The sequence below is a fragment of the Ailuropoda melanoleuca genome, chromosome 16 (assembly GCF_002007445.2).
Source record: "Ailuropoda melanoleuca isolate Jingjing chromosome 16, ASM200744v2, whole genome shotgun sequence".
In the NCBI taxonomy this organism is placed as follows: Eukaryota; Metazoa; Chordata; class Mammalia; order Carnivora; family Ursidae; genus Ailuropoda; species Ailuropoda melanoleuca.
Genome location: NC_048233.1, coordinates 51,542,633 through 51,565,013, shown reverse-complemented (window position 1 = coordinate 51,565,013; position 22,381 = coordinate 51,542,633).

Here is a 22,381-nt window from a genome sequence, read left to right as displayed (position 1 = left end):
GATGGGGCTCGATCCCATAACGCCGGGATCACGCCCTGAGCCGAAGGCAGACGCTTAACCACTGTGCCACCCAGGCGCCCCCCAAACCCTTCTTAACAAACATTGCTAGCCTTCTGAATTTTAGTCATTCTAATGAGTGTGAAGTGGCATCTCATTGTGTTTTAATTTGCATTTCCAAAATGACTTAGGAAATCGGCCTCTTTCCACGTGCTTATTGGCTACTTGTATTTTTTTGAAGTGTCTAAGTGTTGCCCATTTTTATTAGGTGTTTCCCTTTTTTGTTATTTGTTTGTAGGAGTTTCTATTTATGCTGAATCTTCCCTTAGTTATGTGTGTTATAAATATTCATCCAGTTGGTGGTTTGCCTATTCATTTTTAATGAATTTTGTATTTTAGAGCACTTTTAGATTTGTGGAAAAATTTCACAGAAAGTACAGTGGGTTCCCATATACTCCCTCTCCCCATTCCCACTCCCTCCCCCACAGTTTCTCCTATTACTAACACTTTCCATTATTGTGGCACACTCATTAAAACTGATGTACCAATACAGACACATTATTATAAAGTGAAGTCCATAGTTTACTTAGGGTTCTTTGCATAGCTCAGTGGATTTGACAAATGCGGAATATCGTGTATCTACCGTGACAGCATCATACAGAGTGGATTCTCTGCCCCCGGAAATTGAATATCTAGGTATAGGGGCTTTTTAAAAATTATTATTATTTATCCTGGTTCGGGTTCTCTGAGCACCTGGATCTGTAGTTTGGTACCTGCACATAATTTAGAAGGCTCTTAGCCATTATTACTTCAAGTAGATCTTATGTCCCTTTCCTTCTATTTTTAATACCCCTGTGCTATGTATTCTATATGTCTTGTAATCATCCCAGAGCTCTTGAACACTCTTCCATTTTTTCAGTCTTTCTTTCTCTTTGCTTTTCAGTTTGGGAAGTTTCTAGTAGCTTATCTTGAGGCTTACCGATCCTTCGAGAAACAGTTAGCTGGCTACTGATGAGCCCATGAAGGGCATTCTTCACTTATGTTACCTGTTTTTATTTTTAGCATTTCCCTTTTCTCGGAGTCTCTATCTTTCACTGATAGTGTCCATCTGCTCTTGCGCATTGCCCACTTTTTCCAGTAGGTTCCTTTGCATATTAATCACAGTTCCTTTAAACTCCCAATCTCATAATTCCAAATTCTCAGCCCTATCCTAAATTCTTTACATCCTATCAGGGGAGTCAGTTGATCTTGTTGCTAATACTAATAAGTTAAAAAACAGAAATAGTAGCTTACTGATCAAATCTATAACTAATAAGTGATTTGGAAGAAAAACTGATGAGTCATTGCTTCTGGAGAATAGGGTACAGGAAGTCTTTCACCATTTGTTTGGTACACTTCTACGTCAACCGGAAAGAAAGTGTAAACCCAAGTGCGTTACTAACCATGACGACGAAAAAGCGTGCAACAGGCCGTGGAGGGCCTTGAATGACAAGTGAAGAGAGTACGCTTTACTCTAGTTCTAAAGCTTCCTAGCCCAGGCTCACGTTACCTGGCATTGCTGCCCAGTTGGCAGCAAATGGGTACAAAACAACACTCCTTTGCAGGCATGGACACTGGATGGGGCAGGGGCTGGGGGGGTGGGGGCGGGGAGATGGGCAGAGGTGAAGCGATAGGAGTAGAGTCAGATCAAATGTCGAGAAACATCTCATGAGGAGGCATGACTCAGAGAACCCCACACTCACTTGCCAGCACATGCCTGTACAGGAAGTCACGGGAGCTGTTCAGCATCTGATCAGCCTCACTCCAGCACCGGGCTTCACCCCTGCTCCTGGGCAGAGAAGTGTCCTGCAGCGGCGGTCAGTCACAGGAGGCTATCTCTTCCGTACAGGTCAGCATGTGGCCTCCTGCAAAAAGACTGGAAGAAAAGCACCTTCATCAAGTATTTATTTCCAAAGCCATTGCTGGGTTTTTCCTCCTAGTGCACATCCATGTAACTTGATCTGGGGGTGCGGTATTCAGGGGCTCCTGCAGGAAAAAACCAGGAGGCATGGAGCACCTTCCGGCTGCGTTGGGTGCTGGCAGCCTTGGCTGTGGAAATCTGAATTGGTAAACTCACCTTGCTCCCCACCATTAGACCCTTGTCCCACTCACCCCTCCGTCTCAACCATTCAAATTGTGCTGTCATGGTGAGAAATCTGTTGCTTTCCTTAATTTAGGGAGCAAGATTGGGAACATGCACGCATCCCGAAGCTAAAGTGCTGTGAATAACCCAGTCATCTGTTTGACTTGCTTTTTGAAATTTACTTTCCTTTCAGTATCTCTCAGGATGCCAGCAGCAAACAGATGGCCTAAAATGGGATACTTCAGAAGAGTTTAATTAAGGTACAATCTACCAATATGGGCAGATTTAGAGAAAATTACATGGGATGGTGACCAGCACCCCTCAGGGAAGTAATAGCAGGAGTCTTAAGATCACTAGGCTTGAAAGACAAGGGGAAGAAGGGGAAGAAGTTACCAGAGCTCAGAAGGGCTGTGGCTGTAGGAAAGGCCACTAGACAGGAGCGGAGTCCATAGACAGAGTAGCACATTCACTGCTAATCCCCAGCCTGGCAGAGAGAGAGAGCCAGAAAGTCACAGACCCCCAATCTCCCTCCTGCCAACCCCCAGCTCCTGTCCTTGTCTCCCTTTCACTTGAAAGCAACCAGGAGCCCGAGAGAGGGGGAACCCATCGATGAGGACGATGAGGACGCAGAGGAGGGTAGAAAACTTGGAAATGAGATTCGATGGCAAATGGAGGCAATCCATCTCTTCTATGGCCTCCTCACAGTATTTCCTGGGACTTTCTCTCTCGGTGTGATTGGATCAACTTCTCATTGTATCTCCTCAGAGTTTGACCATCTGCCCCTCTCTCTCTAAGGCACTTTTTGGGAATAATCTCTCGTTATTAACAAAGATGCCTTGAGAATGGAATGTAGTGGGGTTTATTTTTTTTTAAGCCAATGGGTACACAGGTATTTATGCGGGTTTTAAGTTTATGGGTTTTGTTGCTTTGGGAAGATATCCGTTACATCGTGACTTGAGAGAAGTTACAAGGACCGGACCGAACCGGTGACTCCACGGCATCAGACACAGGGAACTTCCCGCTCGATGCTCCTCATCCCAGAGGTGACTTCATCCTACACGGCTCTGTGCGGCTCCTAGACACTTTAGCTTTCCATCCAGAGGTGAAGAGAAGGAAAGACACAATTCAGGAATTGGTGGCATCGCTTCTGCTCACTTCCCATTGGTCAACGCTACGTTACATGGTGCCCTCCAGCGTTAAGGAGGGCTGGGATTAGGATCATTTTTCTGGTCTAAAACTCACAGAATTATTATGTGAGAGAGGAGGGAAATGGATGTTTGGATCAACTAGCAGGTTTTTTGGCCCTGAATCTGTCTCCCATTCCAAGCTCACATATGGATTTGGGGGGGAAGGGGAGGAACTTCTCTCATAATGAATGAAGAGAACAATGGGAAAGCCTCAGGCAGGACTCCAGGAGACCAAGGCTGGTATGGGACCTGCTATTCACAATGGGATCTCAGGAGAATCCCTTTGACTCTTTTAAGCCTCAACTTTTTCCTGTGTTCAATGAGGATGTGATAAAAGATGGTCTCTAAGGGACATGTGCTGAATGCTGGGGACACGATGGTGAGCAACATCAACCCAAAAAACCCAAACAGATCTGGGCATTACAAACTTTGAGTTTAATAAGGGAGCTGAAGAAAAGAAAAATACGAACACTTATAAAGTAGAGCTTCAAACCGTGTTCAGTTCCATGAGTGGAAACGCCATGTGCCCTGAGGGAGGACCGCAGAGGCTGTGGATTTCCTGCATCTGCTCAGGCCACACAGGACTGCAGGAACTAAGAGCGATGGATGATTCGCCCCACGATGCTAACTCTGGGGCCCAGTGGGTCTACCTGCTTCCAGGCTGATACTCCTGCCCTGTGTGAGCCCCTGGCCAGTCTGGACTGCTGGAGCCTTTCTAGAGGCAAGAAGGGGCTGCTGGGTGTTATGCTTGGTTCTCAGCTGTCCTCTACCCACTCTTCTTTCTTCCATATTGGATGGGCTTCACTTCCTTGCTGTTTACACAATTTGCCTATTCTAGTTTAATAAAACACACAAGTGGTTGCCATTCTAGATTTGTCCCTGAGAGTCACTGGCTTCCTCCCCGCACCACCTTCCATGTGCAGTGGACACACCCCCCCTGGTGGTGGGGCTGCAAGGCTTGGGAAGAGTGAGGGCTCTGACACAGACTTCTGTCTGCGTTTGTTACCTAAATCCAACTCAGCGGCTGCCGCTCAAAAGCCAATACTTAAGAGACAGGTGTTGGTTGAAAAGGAAAGGTTGCTTTATTCAGGAGGCCAGCAACCTGGAGAGGCTGAGAACAGATGTCCAAAGACCTCTCTGAGATTCTGGGTTAAGGATCAAGTGGGCATTTTTTTTTTTTAAAAGAGAGAGAGCACACATGAGTGGGGTAGGGGGAGCAGGGGAGGGGCAGTGGGAGAGGAAGAGAAACAATCCCGAGCCGACTCCACACCCAACACAGAGCCCCATGCAAGGCCAACCCCATGACCCAGAGACCTCCACCTGAGCTGAAATCCAAGAGTCTGACGCTCAACTGACTGAGCCACCGAGGCGCCCCTCAAGTGGGGTTTTTAAAGGGGAAATTCAGGGTAGAAGATTACATGCATATTGATGAAAAGGGTGAAGAGACTTATGACTATTCATGAGGAAAGGTGGAACATGTGTATAGAGCAAACAATGCAACATACAACCCACATTCACTTGGGGTGGAGATAGCATCAGAACGAGACAAAATTCAGTCCCTGACCTCAGGAGGTTATCTCTGAGGACAAGAGGAAGGGGCTATGGGCCTGCTCTGAGAGCCGGTATAAGCCAGATGTGGTTTTGGGCTCCTTATCCCAGGTAAGGACTGCGGGACCTTGCTTTTTCCTAGGCTGGAACTGTATCAGTTGACCCTGAGTCCAGGCTTCTGCAGAGACAGCTTGTGGGTTTGTTAGTGAGGTCTGAAAAGACACAATAGCTGATTAGGGGGAAGCAGTTCTCTGAAAAACAAATTTTAAACTTTCTGCTGTTGTCCTGTTGTTGTCCCACACAGCCTATCCAGACTTATCTCCTCTGGCCTCCAGGGGACACGTCAGCGGGGATATTTGGATCACAGAACATTCCCATGTCAGTAGGAGGTCTGTGTTGCAGTAGAGAGAGCCCAGGCTTTAAAGTTGGAGAGATCTGGGTTTGAATTCGGATTCCAGGACTCCAAAGCTGTGTGGCCTTCAGTAAGTATTGTAATCTCTGCAAAACTCCATTTCCCTCCTCCATAACATGGGGACAGTAATTTCCATGTCGCAAGGTGGTCCCAGCAGGTGACCAAGTCTTGTTTGCATTCCCAGGGACACCAGTGGAGGACGCCCCTGGGAATATATTCAGGTCAGTGATGAAGAGTCTCAGAAATGACTTTGAGAGTCAACGCTGCCCTGCCAGCCTTGGCAATCATCCAATGTTCTCTCAACCTTGCCTCCAAAACGTCTCAGTGATTCCCCAAAGTCTTCAAATTGATTGTTTTTAATCTGGCTCTTCCAGTTTTTCTCAGAGAAAGCATTTATTTCTTAATCTTCCTTATCAAATGCGCTTTCTTTCTTTCTTTTTTCTTTTCTTTATTTTTTTTCTTTGCAAATTTGCACTGCAGTGGAAGGGATCACTGTCCAAAAACCATAAAACCCTTGTTCATAATTGTTTTCTATCCAATAGTATAGGAAAAGAAGAGCCCTTATTTTCCCCTAAGACTATGTTTCCCTAAGACTCGCGTTTGGTCCCATGACTGGGGGCATTCTGCAGGTAGAAAGCTTGAATAAGTGAATTCTGCTACTTTTAATCTCACTGGGTTCTCTGAGTTTGAGAAAATGATGGCCTTTGAGGTATACTCTCTACCTGCATAAGAATAATCCAGGTGAATGAGAGACTAGGACTCTGGGAAACCAACTGAGGGCTTCAGAGGGGAGGGGGTGGGGGATGGGATAGGCCAGTGACGGGTATTAAGGAGGTCACGTATTGCATGGTGCACTGGGTGTTATATGCAAATAATGAATCATGGAACATTACACCAAAAACTAAGGATATACTGTATGGTGACTAACATAACAAAATAAAAATTATTATAAAAAAAAAAGAATAGTCCAGGTAATTCAGTCTATAAAAAGTTCTCTGGTGGCATTTGTCCACAGCATGGTGACAGCTGGCCTTAGGTTCTAATAAAGAAAACCATAGCTTTTGCCTTTGAGAATTGGTAAATGGCTATTCAGCTCTGGCCTCAACCAGTGTAGAGTCAAGAAATATGCCCCGCCAGTTCTGATTTGGCCATTGCAACCTGTATTGATTTCAAAATAGAAATTATCTTGGAAACCACTTATTTTTAGCTTACAGATATTAGGTTTGGGGACACTCTGTAAGTCTCAAGATTTTGGACCAATTGTTCTGGCTATGACTCGTAGTCCATTTCATGGTCAGTCCCCATAAGGAGCAGGATTGGAAACATCTGATCCTTCCATAGTTATACCAGTTGTATTGATAAAAACTAAGATTCAGTACAGAATTCCAGACTATTCTCTGCAAGTGGTTACTCACTCCTCACTGAACTCAGCAGACAGGGAGAGGCCACCATGAGATGGTGCAACAACACAACAGGCTGTCTGCTCCTCACAGACTGTGAGACTGCCCTCAGCTTTACCTGCAGAGAGAGGAGCTAACCAATGAACACTGAGAACTCAGCGGGAGTGCAGGGTCGAGGGGGGGAGGCAGGGAGAGATGGCTGTAGCCTCTGCGCCAGGCAGACGCCACTGTGTGCCACTGACACAGACTGAGGGTTCCGATGACAGTCAGCCCTGGGAGCCTTGTGATAGCCTCGACTGTACAGCTTTGGCGGAATGCATCCATCATGAGGAGGTCTGTAGAGAAGTTTCATCTAGTGTGTGAATCAAAGACTATCGGGCTTCACTGAGGCAATGGGTTCTTTTGATGTCAGTGGCGTTCCTCTTCATATCGGCTGCAAGGAGATAGAGTTCCTGGAGGCTTAAGCTTAGCCACTGCCGCCCACACTGAACTTGCTTGACCCTGACATCCCTCTTTGACAGCACTTACGACATTGTGCCGTAAGGACCCCTCCTCCCCCACACTGCGAAGTCCTTGAGAACAGATAGCATGTCTTTGAATCCCTAGTGCGTGGGACTTGCCCTGCCATTTTGAAGCTGCTCAGCAAATATTTTTCTCAAGTAAATCCTATCTGAAGATCATGGTGTTGTCCAGCTTCTTCCAGAAAAGACTGGCTTTTTCACCAGGTGCTACCATAGCACCAGCAAGCATCTCCCACTCAAGAGAGCAGAAAGTGTCCTCTGGAGTCAGTCAGTCCGAGGAAGTCTCTTCCCTTCATTGCAAGTCTGTTTGCTGTCTCTGAGGGGCAAAGAATGAGGGGGAGGAAAGTGTCTGCTCACGAGCCCCTTCTTCCCAAAGCTAGTGATGAATGTCCTTAGAGCTTCACCTTGGGGCGGGTCATGCGGGACATGCAGGAGTTTCCTTCAGGGAGAGAGAAAAGATTTGAAAGTCCCTCATGGCACCTTTGGGAGACATCCACAACTGTTTATTTGCGTATGACTTTAACCAACACTATTTAAACCTACTTTATCAGCACTGTGCTATTTCTGTGTAGTGTAGACACCCTTTAAATAAGTCTCTGGTGAAGAGACTCTATCTTTTGAACCAACCCTGTTCATTCCACCTCAAACAAGTATTGATTGATGTCCAGTAAACGCTGAGTCCTCAGGGCCGTTCACTAATCCTCCAGGACACCTGGGCATGAGAACACTGACGTACCTGCTTCATGAGAACCAGTTGGGTCTGTTTCCAATCCTACTCATGCCAGCTGGACGTTCATGTAATTGCCCAACTTAACAAAATACAATGTCAATCAATGTAACAAGAGAATGAAAGGAGAATTATAATTTCAATGAAAATCTATATGAATGTTTAAAAGGTCAATGAAAGCTAGTCTCAAAATTATTATTATTGAATTAGCCTGGCAACTCTACTAGATTGAAGAAAATCTGGCAATATTGAAAAATTTCCTCATGCAGAATGCTGTACGTATGACGTTATGCTCTCCACTTTAATAAATCCAACTGCAAATCACAGACAAGGCTTAATGGATGTGCTTTCTGCAAGAAAGAGTAAAACTCTAATTGCTAATCCATATTCAAAGGGAAGTCCTTCTTTCCCCTGCATTTTTGGTGAATGAACTCTAGGTAAAAATAAAATATTTATACATATGTATCCTTTTTTATAATTGCCATTTCACAGATCTTTGCAATTAACCTATCCACTTGTAGGCTTGAATCTATCGTTAAGTGGGCTTTTCATAGCAAAGTCTCTCAGTCATTCTTCTGTTGATTCTATAAATAATAACTGAACATCTTCTATGTTCTAGCCCCTGTGCCAGGCACTGGAGATACAAAGGCAACACACTCATCTTCAAGGAACTCACAGTCTGTGGTAGGAGGGAGCCTACAGCAAGACAGACTGCTGCACAAGGTGGGGGACAGAGTTCAGCCCGTGACAAGATCCTTATTAAATATTTGCTGAATAAAGCCATTGAAGAATTTTTCTGAATATCTGAAATACTTTCTAATTCAAATGAAAAAAGACAAGTACTTTAATTTGACTGTAGCATGAAGCACATGAAAAGAAGTCGTAGGAGGTAAGACTTAAATTTTTTAATATCTACACCAAATCAAAATAAATAAATAAAAAATTCCGTGGAGTGGAGGAAGGAGACTATGTTACGTGCGCTGAACTCTTTACATTTTATAAGAGAAGTCACTTGAGGGGTGCCCGGGTGGCTCCATCGGTTAAGCATCTGCTTTCAGCTCAGGTCATGATCTCAGGGTCCTGGGATCGATCCCCACATCGGGCTCCCTGCTCAGGAGGGAGACTGCTTCTCCCTGTCCCTCTTCTCCTTCCCGCCCACCCCACCCCCCGCCCCTGCTCATGCTCTCTCTCTCTCACTCACTCTTCCTCTCAAATAAGTAAATAAAATTTTTTGTAAAAAGAGAGAAGTCACTTGATCCACTTATTGATGCTGATAAACTCAAAATGGAAATACAAGCTTACTATTCTGAGCTAATTATAGTAAAAGAAATAGGAATGGAAATTGTAATAACTGGTGGCCTCTGGAGAATGGGATTCAGGGATACTGTCACTTTGTACACATTTCTCTACCATTTGGAAAGAAGTTATATGCATGAATGCATTACTACTATGATAAAGAAAACAAACCTCACCAAAAAAGAGGGGTCAGGCCATGGTGAACTTTCCATCACCCTATGATACACTTTCCTCTTTAGTTATAAGGCCTCACGAGGCAAGCACACATTGCCTGATGTTGCTGCCCAGTTTATGAGACCTGGCCTGATACTCCAAGGCCTTTAGACACCAGCATTCCTTCCAACTTGCTGCTCCTGTCTCCCCTAGAGGTCTTATGGTCCTACATGGCTACTGGCCACATCAACATTCAGCCCCATTCAGCCCCCGGGGTGGGGACTGGGGATGGAGGAAGCCATGCTCCTTCTATTAGAGCCCTAACCCAGGAAGTGGTTACACAGAGCCATCCACATCAAGGGGGGTGGGAGATGGGGTCCTTTCTCTGTTCCGAAATTCTCGGAATTCTCACTTGCTCATGGAGGAAAATGGATACTGGGGGCAGTCTCTGCACCCTTTGATCATCTCTAAAATTCTGTGATTGTGTTGAATCTATTCATTTATTTGGAAATAATTGACATTCTTAGAATAAAGAGTCTTCAAATTCATACACATGGTATTACTTGCTATCGACTTAGGTCTTCCTTAATTTTTCTAAGCAACTTTTTGTAGTTTCCGCTACACAGGTCTTGCAAACCTTTTGTTTGCATTTTATGTTTTCTAATGTTGTTGTACATGATATTTTTTACCTCATTTTCTGGTTGTTCATTGCTAGAATATAGAAATACAATTAAAAGCAAGATGGCTGGATAGGAGGCTTCTGACTTGCCCTCCTCCCACAGAGGATCAATTCCCTCTGAGAGAAATCCAGAATGGAGTTGACTGACTCCTACACATCAGGCAACTGAGAAAATGTGAAGAATTTATTTTTGCTTATGAGAAAGAAGAAAAGAAACAGAGAAGAAAGAGGAAGAGGGGAACTAGCAAGATGGCAGATGGCTGGCTGGGTATCAGGTAGGACAAAGGGCCGGTGAGAAATCTCTCAGGAGGGAAAACAGAAATGTGTAATATTTACACATAGATTATTTGTTTACTTGACATATGACCCCTTCCCATGACCCTCAGATCTTCAATGAAGTCTACATCACACTTATGAATAGTGTGGGTAGGTTGCCGAGGGGAGGGGGGGCTGTGTGTGTGGGTGTGGGTATGTATAAATCAAGTTAGATGAGCTTTCTTCTGGAATGATACATCAGAGAAAAAGGGGGTCAGGTATAAAACAGATCCTGGAGACAGAGGTGTTAGAAGAATGCAAGGCCCTCAATGACACCTGGGTTATCCATGACAATATGAATTAAACACGGGGGACAAGATAACAGAAAGACACTCAGGGTTGGGGACAAAGTGATGTCAGGAATGAGACTGAAGTGATTATCATGCAAACCCCATAGGGACCCAGGTTTTCTGGCAGGCCCGAAGACCAAAGTCTTATCAGTCCCACATTCATGATATAAATAAATAGGTCACCTTCCCAGGAGAACCGCTATTATACTTTGTCTCAAGATCAGAATGGACTCTGCCCCCCAGGACTCTCTCATAACTCAACATTCTCAAGTACTCCCTGAGAGAAGACACAGACGTGAGCCTCTGCAATGAATTCGGACTCCGACTATCTGGAGTAGGGCCGAACGTCACAGGTGAGGGGCACAGTCCTCATGAGACTGCCTTTCCCTCAGATACCAGCCCCAAGTTTGGGGGACCTCTGGCCAACCTCACTGTTAAGCAGCCAGCTATTAATTCAGTGGTTTGGACTATCCCCTCAGGTTCAATAATTCTCTAGAATGACTCACAAAACTCAGAAAAGCACTGTACTTATAGTTACAGTTTTATTATAGCAAAAGAATACAAATCAGAACCAGGCAAACAAAGAGGCATATAGGGCAAGGTCTGGGACATAGCATCCATCATCCTCAGGATAGTGTCACCCTCCTGGCACAGCAGTTTGCAGCAATATGCAGAGGATTGCCAACTAGGGAAGCTTACTTTGAGCTTCAGCAGCCAGAGTTTTGATTGGAGTTCTATTAGACAGGCATGATTCATTGACACACTGGCCATGTGGTCTTGATGGACCCAGCCCTCCCCAGGACTCAAAGCCCCAACCCTCTCACCACATGGTTGGTCTTTCTAACATGGTTAGCACCCATTCTGAGTCATCTAGTTAGTATTAATTGTCTAGGGCCTACCGTGAGTCACCCCAATACCATGAACTATCAGGTGTGGTCTGGAAGTCCCACCACTTCTATTATTCGGGAGATTCCAAGGGTCTAGATGCTACCTTCCAAGAACCAGGGAAAAGGGCAGCCAAATTCTTTATTACACTGCCTCTCATTGGTTGCTGCTAACGACAGCCCTCAAACTAGAAATGGTAGCATCAGGGACACCTGGGTGGCTCAGTCGCTGAAGCGTCTGCCTTCGGCTCAGGTCATGATCCCAGGACTCTGGGATGGAGCCCCACATCGGGCTCCCTGCTCAGCTCTTAACTGAGAACTGTAGCTGGCTGTTTATGGTGGAACAAATGAAGTCCTCTCTCTCAACATTCTGGGGAGGGGCCTTCTCCCAGCCCCAGGACAGCATCTGGAAAGAGAAGTAGGAACAGGATTTAAAGTTAGCTTGGGGCAAAGTGCACTAAGATCGAGTATTGGCCCCTCGTCCATCAATTCCTTGTGTAAACTTGGGCCCAGCCTTGCCCTCTCTGGCTTCGGCATCCCCATCCACAGAAGGAGGTGTTGGGATGACATGGCCTCCACACACCTTCCACTCAGGGGTTGGATGGTTCTTTACTTTCAGTGCAGGCAGATAGCAGGATCTTAGAATACCTGGGTTGCTTAGACCTTCTACCCCTTTGCCTGGTCTCCAAAAATCAGATAGCCTCTCGCTTGCTTCCCACTCAATTCTAGGCAATGCCTTCCTTGTACATACACTCACTCTTCTGGTTGCTGAGAGTAATTTTCCTTCTGGGTGCTTTCTCCTGGTTTTAGATTTTACCCACAAGATCAAGCTGGATTGCAATTAGGCTTCACACTCAGAAGGCCACTGGAAGGCTCCACCGTTGGGTCTCCCCAGGTTCCAGTCACCCACCCATACCTCAGCTCACTCAGCCGTGACCTGAAGTATCTAATTCTCTTCTCTCATCTCTACCTCAAATGAAATTTAATCTACCTTCATCTTTTACTCTAGCACAGGAGCCAAGAAACATTTTCTGCCAACAGCCAGATAAAGAAATGGGTGTGGCTGGGTTCCGATAAGACTTTATTTACAAATACCATTTGTAGGCTGGATTTGTTCCCCCGGGGCTGAACCTTATGCAAGTGAAGCAGGTCCTGGAGGGAGCGCTTTTGTGTAGGGGGAGATAATACTAACACTTGGCACTGACTCAGCTGAATCATGAGATGCATTCCCTCGTTGAACCCTCACAACCACTCTGAGAAAGGAGCACGGGGACGAGAAAAGGCATTGAGCTCTATTACCAGGTTGGTACGGTGAAAGTCGTGAGGGCAGGTAGGCCCAGGAGCCAGAGGGCAGGGGCACAGGTGGCGTTTGGACCTATAGGAGCAGCTAACAATGATGGAACATGTGCCGGGCACTGGGTACATTTTTTTCATTAAATGTTCAAAATAACCCTAAGAGGTGAGTGCTAACAGGATGGCCTCTTTTCAGACAAGGAACGGAGGCACAAAGCATTCATGGAGGCACGAGGTCACTTAGCATTAAGTTCAGAGCCCAGATGTATCCCGACAGCCTATCTGGACAATCTCCAGCCATACGCGCTGTGCTCTCCCGCTTCCCCAGCGGCGCTTCCACCAGGCTACGCGCGAAGAAAAGAAGTGACCATTTCTGGTCCGCAATAAAACAAAAGTTACGGGAGTGTGTCTGTACTCTCGTGAGTGGGTGTTTATGTGTCTGTGTGTGCGCATATGTATGTGGCGGAGGGAGGATGTTGAATCTACCAGGAGGCAAATTTCAGGAACATCACGGGAGAATGGTCATTATCGTGAACTAGAAATAGGTGGGTGAAAGCCATTGCTAAAAGGAAAAGCATCCTGGATTCTTTTTCTCCTCCAGAAAAGCAGCCACTGAGGCCATCGTCAAGGGACTATCATAGGAAGGAGGCCTGTGGTGGAAAGAACATCACAGAGTCGGAGAGGCCAAAGTTGGCAGAAACACCGAAGGGCACGCGATGAGATTTCTTGGTGAGGCAGAGTCATTCCTTAGAGGGTTGGCCTGTGCTCACTTACATTCCACAGTGTGAAGCCAGTCCTCCAGTTTGAGAGTGTTGTACACAAGATCAGGAATATTCTGATGTCCCTGTGAGCACAGATAATAGTTGGTCATCTGCTGGATGAAATAGTGCTCACTGTTGCTCCCATTTTGCAGATTTGAATGTTTGGAGGAACAAGGCAATAGACCAAGGTGGACCAGAAGAGAGAAACTTCTGGCTACCCTTGTCAGATCTCCCACAGCCTAGTTCGCCAGCACCCAAAGCTGTCAGGTGGACGTTTCCTGCCTCTCCCTGGGGAGCCCCACACGCACCTACCCCAAGGTGCAGTCAAAGACATGAACTAATGGGAAAAACTATCACTGGCTTTGAAGGTAAGATAAATGCTTAAGCAAATCCTTACCTTTCCTCCATTCTTCTCACCAGAGAGGGTGGAGGGACCATGCAGAAAGGATGGGTTTTTCTGTTTGCTCTTTGCCTTGTTAGAGGGTGCCTGAGGGAGCTCCAGGGGAAACTAGTGCGTAAGGAAGCTTATCAAGATGCCTGACAGCCCCTGTGACTTTCTTCCCCGGGGCCTGCTGGCCGCTGGATGCCCAGATTCATTGGACACACAAAAGCTCACGAGGTGCTCCCCAAACTCAGCCTCTGCCCACCCCCACCCTTCCAGCCTCCTTCTTGCAGCGAATTCTGCTCCGGAGCCTTCACAGCCCACGGAGAGTCTGGGCGCCACTCCCAAGCAGCACGAACCCACACTAGGAGGCTTTATAATTAAAGAATGTGTGGAAGCAGAAAAGGCCCCGAATCGCCAAGGAATTGCTGAAAAGGAAAAACAAAGCTGGGGACATCACAATGCCGGATTTCGAGCTGTACTACAAAGCTGTGGTCACAAAGACGGCATGGTACTGGCACAAAAACAGACACATAGACCAATGGAACAGAATGGAGAACCCAGAAACGGACCCTCGGCTCTATGGGCAACTAATCTTTGACAAAGCAGGAAAAAACATCCGGTGGAAAAAAGACAGTCTCTTCAATAAATGGTGCTGGGAAAAATTGGACAGCTACATGCAAAAGAATGAAACTTGACCACTCTCTCACACCATACACAAAAATAAACTCCAAATGGATGAAAGACCTCAATGTGAGACAGGAATCCATCAAAATTCTAGAGGAGAACATAGGCAACAACTTCTATGACATCGGCCAGAGCAACCTTTTTCACGACACATCTCCAAAGGCAAGAGAAATAAAAGATAAAATGAACTTATGGGACTTTATCAGGATAAAGAGCTTCTGCACAGCNGCAAGGAAACAGTCAAAAAAAACTAAGAGGCAGCCCACGGAATGGGAGAAGACATTTGCAAATGACACTACAAATAAAAGACTGGTATCCAAGATCTGCAAAGAACTTCTCAAACTCAATACACGAGAAACAAACAAATCAAAAAATGGGCAGAAGATATGAACACTTTCCCAATGAAGACATAAAAATGGCTAACGGGCTAACAGACACATGAAAAAATGTTCAAAATCATTAGCCATCAGGGAAATTCAAATCAAAACCACACTAAGATACCACCTTACGCCAGTTAGAATGGCAAAAATTGACAAGGCAGGAAACAACAAATGTTGGAGAAGATGTGGAGAAAGGGGATCCCTCCTATATTGGTGGGAATGCAAGTTGGTACAGCCACTTTGGAAAACAGTGTGGAGGTCCCTTAAAAAGTTAAAAATTGAGCTACCCTATGATCCAGCCATTGCACTACTGGGTATTTACCACAAAGATACAGACGCAGTGAAGAGAAGGGCCATATGCACCCCAATGTTCATAGCGGCATTGTCCACAATAGCTAAACTCTGGAAGGAGCCGAGATGCCCTTCAACAGATGACTGGATTAAGAAGTTGTGGTCCATATATACAATGGAATATTACTCAGCCATCAGAAAGAATGATTTCTCAACATTTGCAGCAACATGGACAGGACTGGAGGAGATAACGCTAAGCGAAATAAGTCAAGCAGAGAAAGACAATTATCATATGGTTTCACTCATTTATGGAACATAAGATCTAGGAAGATCGGTAGGAGAAGAAAGGGAAGAAGGAAGAGGGGGTAAACAGAAGGAGGAATGAACCATGAGAGACTATGGACTCTGAGAAACAAACTGAGGGCTTCAGAGGGGAGGGTGGTGGGGGAATGGGATAGGCTGGTGATGGGTATTAAGGAGGGCACGTATTGCATGGTGCACTGGGTGTTATATGCAAGTAATGAATCATGGAACACTACATCAAAAACTAGGGATGTACTGTATGGTGACTAACATAATAAAAAATATTATTAATTTAAAAATGCAATCATACCATAAAAAAAAAAGAATAAAGTGCACTCACCTTTGGTTGGCATTCCAGGCCTCCATGGCCTGGCCCACCCTATCCTTCATTTTGTTTTGTTAGACCTTTTTAATCACAGGAGTAACATGCACACAGATTTTAAATATTTTCTTCAAATGACACAGGATTGCATAAAATAATCACATATATAATCTCCATATCAGGCACGATCTACTGACTTCTCATAAAAGATAAGGGATTTAGCACATACTTCTTCCAACTCCTGATTCTTGTCAGCGATGCATTTTCAGTTTGTCAAGTGCCAGGAAACATTTTCAGTTTTGTGTCCCGGGTTTACCTTTTAAGAGGTTCATGTTGCAGCCAAATCGAGCTACTTGTCATCTTTTTAAAAATGACTTAACAATTAAATATATCAAACTTCAAGAAAATTTCGTTCAAGTTTGACAAGCTAGACCCTACCCAGGATCATTTTTAAAGTCCCAATCAATTTATTTTTTTTAAATTTTTTTATAGTTGAGTTTTTATTTTTGTCTTTACTTTTTAAATTTTGTATAACCTTTTGCAATGTTTAAATTTATTTAGCTAAGCACATATTTTACAATAACACGTTTGAAAAACCGCATATGAGGTTGCCAAAAACATAAATTAGTTTCAGTCTAAAATTCCTCAAGATTACGTAAATTAATTATGTGCCTGTCAATCAAATACACAAACATCCCCAAGGTAATTTTGTTTTTTTAATTTAAATTCAAATAATTAACATATAGTGTATTGTCAGTTTCAGAGGCAGAGGTCAGGGATTTATCAGTCTTATAGAATACCCAGTGCTCATTTCATCACATGCCCCCTTTAATGTCCATCACCCAGTTACCCCATCCCCCAACCCCTCCCCTCCAGGAACCCTCAGTTTGTTTCGTATGATTAAGAGTCTCTTATGGTTTGTCTCCCTCTCTGATTTCATCTTGTTTTATTTTTCCTTCCCTTCCAGTTTGATCCTCTGTTTTGTTTCTTAAATTCCTCATATGAGTGAGATTATATGATAATTGTCTTTCTCTGAGTGCCTTATTTCGCTTAGCATAATACCCTCCAGTTCCGTCCACATCATTGCAAATGGCAAGACTTCATATTTTTCATGACTGAGTAGTATTCCACTGTATATATACACCACATCTTCTTTATCCATTCATCTGTCAATGGACATCTGTTGATGGACATCTCTTTCCATAGTTTGGCCATTGTGGACGTTGCTGCTATAAACATTGGGGAGCAGGTGCCCCTTCGGATCACTACATTTGTGCCTTTGGGGTAATACCCATAGTGCAATTCCTGGGTCATAGGAATTGTTCTATTTTCAACTTTCTGAGGAACCTCCAGACTGTTTTCCAGAGTGGCAGCACCAGCTTGCATTCCCACCAGCGCTTTAAGAGGGTTCCCCTTTCACCACATCCTCACCAATATCTGTCATTACCTGACTTGTTCATTTTAGCTATTCCGACTTGTGTGAGGTGGTGTCTCATTGTGGATTTGATTTGTATTTCCCTGATGTCGAGTGATGTGGAGCATTTTTTCATGTGTCTGTTGGCCATTTGTCTGTCCTCTTTGGAGAAATGTCTGTTCATGCCTTCTGCCCATTTCTTGATTGGATTATTTGTTCTTTGGGTGTTGAGTTTGATAAGCTCTTTAGAGATTTTGGATACTAGGCCTTTATCTGATAAGACATTCGCAAAATCTTCTCCCATTCCATTGGTTATCTTTCGGTTTTGTCATAAAGTCCCAATCAATTCAAAAGGATTGAAAGCATACAGTGTATTTTCTCTGAACAGAAAAGAATTAAATTAAATACCAAAAACTAAAAGATATTTGGGAAATACCCAATATTTGAGAATTAAGTAATGTGGTTCTAAATAACCCATGCTCAGGGTGTCTGGGTGGCTCAGTCGGTTAAAAGTCCGCCTTCGGCTCAGGTCATGATCTCAGGGTCCTGGGATCGAGCCCCATGTCAGGCTCCCTGAGCAGGGGGCCTGCTTCTCCCTCTCCTCCTGCTCATGCTTTCTCTATCTCTGTCTCTGTCTCTGTATCTCTCTCAAATAAATGAATAAAATCTTTAAAAAAGAATAACCCACACTCAAAGAAGAAGAAGAAAAGAACTAGGGAAGTTAGAGAATATTCCAAACTGAATGGAACCACGAAGGGTTAGGAAGAATTTGGAGGAAGTGGAGCACTTACATGGTGTTGGTGGGGATGTGACATGGTACAACTACTTTGGAAAAAGGGGTTGGCATGATTTTATAAAATTAAACATATACTTTTTCACATGGTCCTATAATCCCTCTCCTAGGTATTTATCCAAAAGATGTCAAAATATATATACACACAAAGACTTGTTCATGAATGTTCACAGCAGCTTTATTTATGATATCCAAAGACTTGAAACAGTCCAAATATTCAACAACAAGTGAACAGATAAATGAATTTTGGTAAATTCATGCAATGGAGTAGACTCAGCAATAAAAAGAAGGAAGTCTGGGCCCATGCAAGAAAGAAACAGGACAGGGATGACTGTGTGGCTCAGTCAGTTAAGTGTCTGACTCTTGTTTTTGGCTCAGGTCATGATCTCAGGGTCAAGAGATGGAGGCCCGTGACAGGCTCCGCGCTCAGTGGGGCGTCTGCTTGTCCCTCTGCCCCCGCTTCTCCCCCTGCTCGTGCTCTCCCTCTCTCCCTCAAATAAATAAATCTTTTTTTAAAAAAGAAAGAAACAGGACACAAAAGGTGAGATAATGTACTAGTCCGTTCTAAATCAGGAAAAATCACTCTTTAGTAACAGCATACAGACGAGGGGTTGTCTGAGGTAGTGGCTGGGGTTGGGAGACTGATCGCAACAAAGCATGAAGACACTTTTTAGGGTAATAGAAAAGTTCTGCATCTTGAGTAATGGTTGTGGTTATAAGGCTGTATTTATTGGTCAAAACTCACTTTGACTATACATCATGCACACAAAATGGGCACATATCATAAAATGTGATATGTAAATTTTAGTTCAATAAAGTTGATTAGAAAAATATGGAGAGGATATGGGGCACCTGAGTGGCTCAGTTGATTGAGAATCTGACTGTTGATTTTGGTTCAGGTCATGATCTCAGGGTCATGAGATCAGGCTCCATGATCAGCGGGGAGTCGGCTTGAAGAGTCTCTCTGCTCCTCCTCCTATTCTCTCTCTTTCTCTCTCTCTCTCAAATAAATAAGTCTTAAAAAAAAAATAAGAACAATATGGAGAGGATAAACTCGAAGGATAAAAAATGGACTTTAAATCCAACTTTATTGAATGACAAAGATAATGGCACAGACTTTTAACTCATGTTGATACTAGCTCAGAAGTTTGTTCCGGAATCAAGTGTTTTTATATATAAAGTGATTAGAACTGCTAGTGATACATAAGTGTTAGTAATTATTATTATCAAGTTACATTCTAGTTTTGCTTTCTGGTGAACAATGGGACAAATTCCCATGGACACCAAAACTCAATTAAAGTTTTTTACACTAACCAAGATTGTGTATGAGCTTTTAATACATGTGAGTTGGTGTGTGAAAACCACATGAAAAAAGAGCTGAAAGCAGGGGCTCGGGGGATAGAAGTGACGATGAGAACAAAAATCCACTGTGACTCAGAAATTAAAAATGCACCAAGAGGGGGGCGTCTGGATGGTTCTGTTGGTTAAGTGTCTGACTCTTGATCTCAGCTCAGGTCTTGATCTTGGGGTCGTGAGTTCCAGCCCCATGTTGGGCTACGCGCTGGGTGTGGAGCCTACTTAAAAAAAAAAAAAAGTGCAACAAGAGACAGAAAGAGAGAAGAACAAAGGTGGGGTCCAAGGTAAGCCAGGTATAGTCTTAAAATTAAGACCAAGATTCCTGCACCCCCCCATGGGAGTATTTCACATTTTCCCCTACATATGCACACAGCCCACGTGAACATAGAAGTCTCATCAGAAACACAGATCCCATTCACCGTAACAGTTTTTAAAGTCCCTCAAACTCTTGCAACAGATGGGAATGACTCTTACACCTGACCTCTAGGGATGAACTATCCTCCCCTGATCTTCTCTAGAGCTCCATACGGAAAGGAAATTTCCTTGCTACTTCCAGTTAGAAAAACAACAACAACCCCCCAAAACAAACAAACAAATAACAACAACAACAACACCTCAGTGGATTATGTTCACTGGTCCAGCACTGGTCCCATGACCACCTGACCAATTGCTAGAGACAAGATGTGGGGCTTTCTGAAGGCTCCCATTTACTCACAAACCATCATCCCTTTTCAGAAAAGCGGGATCTGTCACCAGCAAAAGAGAAAGGTTGTAGAAACACGGGCACTAAAGGGTTTGTGAGCCAGCCAGCCACACACACCAGTGTCAAACGCAGGTTGCTTTCTTTCAGACCTACACTGCACTGCCCTGTGGTATTCACAGCCTGCTTGGAATCTGGACTGATGCCATGTTGCACATTCTGCCCGACGGTCGGCCATTTCTGTCCAGTCGTCAGTTGATTCATAAGTAAATATCAGGTATCAACACCAGCAAAGCGCTCTGACCCTGTGGGAGATGTAGAAACGGACAAGATATTGCACTGGGCTGTGCTCTCAGGATGGCCGGGGATGTCGGCCACCAGGAACTACCATCTCGAGCTAGCGGAGCGCAGGGGGTGAGGTCGCAAACATGGCGCTACTGCAGGGAAGGGCCTTTCTACAACTATCTTTTTGATCTTTTGATACTCACGCAGTCCTAGGAGGTGTGTAAGTTTAAGACAAGACAACTTTTGATAGAAAGAGATGGTGACACGGAAAGCTGGAAGACATGAGGTAATTCCAGGAAAGGCACAAAAATAACTCAGGGAGCATTGAACAAGGCGCAGGTTTCCTCCTCAGGTTAATGCCTGTGATTGGCAGAGTCTACTGAGTGCTGTCTTCAGGGGAATTCTCCAATTCCAGCCACACTTAGTGTGACTAGGTTCTGGGATCCATTAATTATGTCTGTGATGGACAAGGTTTTGGAGGATGATGCCAGAAGATAGGAGAGGGATGGTGGTAATATATGTGGATGGAAGGGTAAGTAGAAGCCAGAACGTTAAATGTCAGAGTCTAGAAAGCTGATAAGACATTGCTTTCTCTAGGTGCCAGAGGTACCAAAAAAATATTTAAAAATTCCTATTCATTTGGGTGACAGCAAACTGTGGGACCTGTCCATTCAAGTGTGTGAGATCCCTGCATCTCTAACAAGTAAAACGAAAAGTCAGGACCGTTTTCATAACCGCCGTATTCCTCCGGTGCACCCATAGACTTACTCTCTCTGCTCCCCTTCCTGGAAAATCTGAGATTTGGCATCAGAGCAAATGTGTGAAGAATGACTGTACTTGTCCCACAACCACACGACTGCAGTCATGACAGCCCAGGGAGGTGTCGTCTTCTCCCTGCCGCTCTCTGGGGGCCTCCATAAGCAGAGGGCGGAACAGCCCAGCCTCGGGTCCTCACTGTAAATGTTGACCAACACAATTGCCCTGACAGAGATAGGATCGATTGTTTCAGTCATGCTGCCCCAGGAAGACTGCTTGAAACTTCCTAAAAATCACAGGCACAGCAGTCTTCAGAACAGTACTGATGTGTGCAGAGTCATCCGGGACCGAAGAATACTATCTGTCAACAAACGGCAACTGGCGCCCAAGACGCCTCCTCTCCATGGTCCCCATTCACCCCCCAGGGAACAACACAGCCTTCAGAACGCTGGCAGGGCAAACAGCTACCATTTTATAAACCCAGACCTATAGTCTTTAGTTGAAACCACTGGAGTCAAATATGAGCCCATATGAGAGATCAAATATGCTTCCATGGCAGCTTTGTGAGATGCCCCCCACCCCGAGCAGAGGACCCAGCTAAGCCAGGCCCTGACTCCTGCCCCACAGAAACTCTGAGACAGTAAGCGTGCGGCTTGAAGCCTCTAAATGAATGGCAGTTTGCAACGCAGCAACAGACAGACTAATTCGACAGGAAACTGGCTATAGGAGTCTGGAATTAAGAGGTTCCAGTGGAGAGATACACTTGGAAATCAACAGCGCATAGATAGCGTTTGTGCTGGCTCTTGTCTAGGTGTCCCCACCGCCACCAGATCTCCACCCTTCTCCGCCTTTCTCTGTGTCCCAGGAGACTACCTTCTACTGACTCCAACACATGGGCTTCCTTGGTTCAGCCAACGGGAGGCACCAGCAGCAGATCAGAGAGTGGTTAGAATATGTCTTACCCTGCCACAGCCCTTACGCTTGGATAAGAGTGGCCCCTGGTAGGCCAGCCGTGCCATCTGGGTGGAACCTCAGCCTCCAACCTCCTACTCCCACCGTACGCGGCTGGCCTTAGCAGGGACAGTGATAGTTCACCTGTAGTAACAGGAGAGAAGGGATGGTTCACC